At 41.3% G+C, this 4,714-nt stretch overlaps 1 long non-coding RNA gene across 1 annotated transcript; it reads left to right on the forward strand.

Moving 5' to 3' along the window:
- Window positions 1-785: 785 nt before the first annotated feature.
- Window positions 786-2,049, forward strand: LOC310874344. Its single transcript, XR_014570557.1, has 3 exons — window positions 786-1,058; window positions 1,654-1,749; window positions 1,904-2,049. It is a non-coding gene; the product is annotated as an uncharacterized lncRNA (long non-coding RNA).
- The last annotated feature ends 2,665 nt before the right edge of the window (window positions 2,050-4,714 follow it).

Raw genomic sequence — 4,714 nt, forward strand, 5'->3', positions numbered from 1 at the left:
ACAGAATGCACAGTTCTGTTGGTAAATGGTTAAGGGGGCTTTACAATGTGCTTTATATTCACACATTTAAACATACATTCACACACTGACAACAGAGGCATCCATGCAAGGCACTTCCTTAAGCAATATCATTGCTTTATTACGTGACTTCAGTTCTATAAGCTGCAGTTTCAAAACACTCAATTTAATTAACCAATATTTCATTATTTTGTTATGACTTTCTGCTTTCATTTGAATCAGTCACCTATGGTATATTAAACTTAAATATTGTGTAATTAGCCTAACCGTCCTTTTTGTACACCCATGGCCTAGATCGACTGTACCCAAGAATTGGAACCACATCTCCTCGAGAGGATGATGGGAGCTCTTCTGTCATTGCCCTACAACAACCTTTTTTCTATTTTGGACGCAGATACGATCAGACATTTGTATGTATATAATTTATGCAATTTGCAGCATTATCTTTTTGTATGGGACAGTATTATGTTTTATTTGTGTATTCAATGATTACATTTGATTAGCAAATAACTTCCTAACCTACTAGAATTGGGTGGTAAAAATGTATACATGTAGGGCTATAATGTATTCCTCTTTTATATAAAAGAGGAAATAAAGCCATTAAATGCAGTGATTATGTGATTTGAATGATTTTTGTCAGTTCTAGTCAGTACACTGCACACACTTAAAAAAATAATAATGTGTCTTTGAAGTAAAAATAGTTCAGCCCCATGCACCTGTCAAATATTTGTTTGTAATGTTTGTTTTATCCACTCATTTGTTAGGTCAACAACAATGGACACCTTACCTTTAATAATCCTTGGAATTCGTATAGCCCTCGAAGTTTCCCGTATGGGGGGAGAGATCTAATTGCTCCATTCTGGACAGATTTGGACAACAGAGCAAATGGGGAAATCACATATAACCAATACACCAGTGGCTGTATCCTTCATCAGGCTACACAAGATATAAATCAATACTTCCCAGGCCTGAGTTTCTCTGCCCGTTTGGTGTTTGTTGCAACATGGTACGAGGTGGCATACTATCCCAGATCAGGAGATGTACGTATTTTATTATTATTGTTGTTTTTGTTGTTGTCTCCAACAGGCAATATGGCTGAAGGCCGGATAATATGTTAATTTCACTCCTGTCCGTCCGCATGTGTCCATCCAAGTGTGTCTGTGACCAGATAATCTGCAGCACTGCCAGCACTGCCAGCCTGATTGCCCTGAAACTTTGCACACACACTCGGCCAAGGAAGAACCCCCAAATCAAATCTTCCAAATCGGCCTCATGGTGGCGCTATAACAGCCCACTTCACGTTTTGGCCTTTACTCTTGAGGTCATAATCCACAAATGAATCCCTGGATTCCTTGGATCGTGACAACTCAACATAGAAGCCCCATGGCTAACTCATAAATTATTTACATTTTCTGTACGCACACGCACGCACGCACGCGCACACACACACACACACACACACACACACACACACACACACACACACACACACACACACACACACACACACACACACACCAATCATAATCTGGGCAGATTTAATGGTATAATGAAGTACAAATTAATGACAAATTACAAATTTACTTAACAAAATATGAGATAAATGGTATTTATCTTTTTCTTTTCTTTTTTCAGCGCACAACATTCCAAGCGGTGTTGATCTCTGGAAATCAGTACTCATTTGTACTGATGAATTATGAAACTATAGCCTCAACTTCTCGCAATGTACAGGTAGAACAATAAAGTTTTTTTTTTTTTACTTATCTGCTTTCACAGCTGCTGTCAGCAACACATGAGTGCATAGTTCAGAATCTGTGGGCACAATAGTGATAATATTCACCTGTACAAAACTTCAACAAATTAAAATGTGTATGTGAATTCCCAGGCTGGCTATGACACGTTCAACTCCACACACCATTTCACCATTCCTGGATCATCCTATTACAATGGCAATGACAGCTACTCAAATTTACTTAACGGCAGTAATGTTGGCGTCGCTGGTCGTTGGGCTTTTCGTGTTGACCATGGATCTGGAGGCTGTAATGGTAAGACAACACAAATACAATCACAGGTTACGTTCTGCCCAAATCTGAAAGCAGTAAGATTGTTATTCACAGAATGCACAGTTCTGTTGGTAAATGGTTAAGGGGGCTTTACAATGTGCTTTATATTCACACATTTAAACATACATTCACACACTGACAACAGAGGCATCCATGCAAGGCACTAACCTGTAGTGTCTTGACATGCTGAAGGATACTTCAACACTAAGCCAGGTGGAGCTGGGAATTAAACAAGAACCTTACGTAATGTTTCCAAGAAGACACACGAAACCGACATTTTTTAAAACTGATTGACTGCCAAAAACACAGTATCAATGAATATTGATATGAAATAGGCTAATATACACAGCTGGAAGCTTTTATTAACACACCGTCCCTAAATGTTCTTATGTAACTAAGTTGTTTTGTACATACACAGTGGGTTCCAACACTGATGATTAGTATGTGTATTGTTGCGAACGCAGTGAGCCACTTACTATGACAGCAAGGGCTGAATGTCTGTGTGTGTGTCTGTCTGTCCCGCTGTTACACCACCCGCCCGCCACCAGAGGGCGCAGCTGTAGCACACACACACACACAGGGCGCAGCTGTAGCACACACACACACACACACACACACACACACACACACACACACACACACACACACACACACAACCACACACACACGAGCTGCGTTCGCTTCCCGCGTTTGCGCGTCTTACTTGTGTAATATACTGTGAATGTTATAGTTAATGTGATGTAGGGTATGTAACTATTCCACTGTTCCAATTTGCTTTAGTGATTTAATAATAGCTTTGGACACTATCTATCTACCCAATACAAGTTGGTTGTTTGATGTTATAAAACCTGATTGACCTTATCCCTTATCCTGATTGTCCAGAAAACAGCCATTATGAGCTTTGTGGCACAGACTGCGGGCACACATGTGCCAGCAGCATCGATGCTAGCTGCGAGCAAGTGTGCTCTGAGGGCTGTTTCTGTGATGAGGGTTATGTCCGGAGTGGAGGTCGGTGTGTCCCTGTGGAACGATGTGGCTGCCAGTACGATGGATTCTACTTTGGGGTAAGCTTTCCAGTCAGTCAGTTGTTTTCACTAGTATGTCCACTTAAAGCTCCACTTCATAACCTTTTGATAATGGGGCAGCAACGGCTCAGGGGTAGATCGAGTGACCCGATAAGAACCGCAAGGTTCCCAGTTCAAACCTGGTCTCCCCCAGAGTCAGCGTCGAAGTGTCCTTGAGCAAGACTTTGAACCCCTACGTTGCATTTTTAACACTAAACACGGTGATTTTCACCCGGACAAATATTTAATGCTGCTGATGTCTGAGGTGGGTGGGTCTTTCAGTACCTTCATGATGCTCAGTGACATCATAGAACGTAGATTTGTTTCCCTGCTCACATCCCTGTTTTCAGGTGAATTTCACCTGTGTTTAGTGATAGTGTGATAGAGAAAAATCCCATACCCCCACAATGGACTTGTTTTTCTTGTTTTTTTGTCACCATCTCACATGTCCCAGGAATGGGTGGACCAAAGGAGAAGTTCCCAACTCCATTTCCTTTTTTAGGAATATTTTTTTAAATTATATGCCGATTTTGCCCCATATGAGCATTTTATTCCACCAGTCCTTATACAAAAAATACGTTGAAATATAGATTGTCTATAGGTTGTCTTGTCTATGTTACGAATAATTATAGATTGTCTATAGGTTGTCTATAGTATAATGATCACATAACTAGTGCAGAAAAAGGATGTACTGTAGCCTACAGTACAGGTGCAGAGAGGAAAAACATGAACATGACATGGCAACATAAGAGCCGTGCACTGACAAGAAAACAATGATTATGAAACAGAACTAAAGCAAACTCATGTAGTGTGTAACATGATTTCTGAGTGCAGTGTGCTTCTCTCTTTCCCTTATGCGTTACAGGCTGGGGAGACTCTCTGGACACCCGGTTGCTCCGAGCGATGTGAATGCTTTGCCCCGAATGATCTGCGTTGCTCTGCTGTATCCTGTACCCCCACGCAAGAGTGCACGATCGAAAACGGCCAACTAGGCTGCTTTGATGCATTGACCACCTGCACTGTGTGGGGGGACCCCCACTATCTCACCTTTGATGGTGCACTGGCTCATTTCCAGGGCACATGCTCTTACGTCATCACAGAGAGTGTGAATAGCCCTGCCAATGAAACTGGGTTCAGAGTGGTCGCGACTAACAATCACCGTGGCAGCAATGGTGTATCATTTGTGTCAGCAGTGGACATATATCTGTCGAATCAACAAGAGACAGCCCATGTCAGGATTGGAGCCAACAGGAGAGTGAAGGTAAATTCATTGTTAGAGGAAAACGCAACCCTATGCCACTGAGCTTGACACAGCAACACAGCTGCTAGTTATTCTATTAACATACTCTACCAGATTGGTTAAAATAATGTTTAATTCATTCAGATGACTAATTCATAAATAACAGTATTGTAGCTTCAAATTTAAAGAGCATTATTAGGGCATCTATCCCTGCTCTAGGGTGTCTCTGAACGCTTATGTCAGTATAAGCATTATTAGCTGAATATTCATTATCAATGTTTCTCTCTCTTATATTCCAGGTTAACAACAGTGATGTGTCTCTCCCTGCC

This window comes from Protomyctophum parallelum, assembly GCF_964188405.1.
Source record: "Protomyctophum parallelum genome assembly, chromosome: 17".
Taxonomy (NCBI): Eukaryota; Metazoa; Chordata; class Actinopteri; order Myctophiformes; family Myctophidae; genus Protomyctophum; species Protomyctophum parallelum.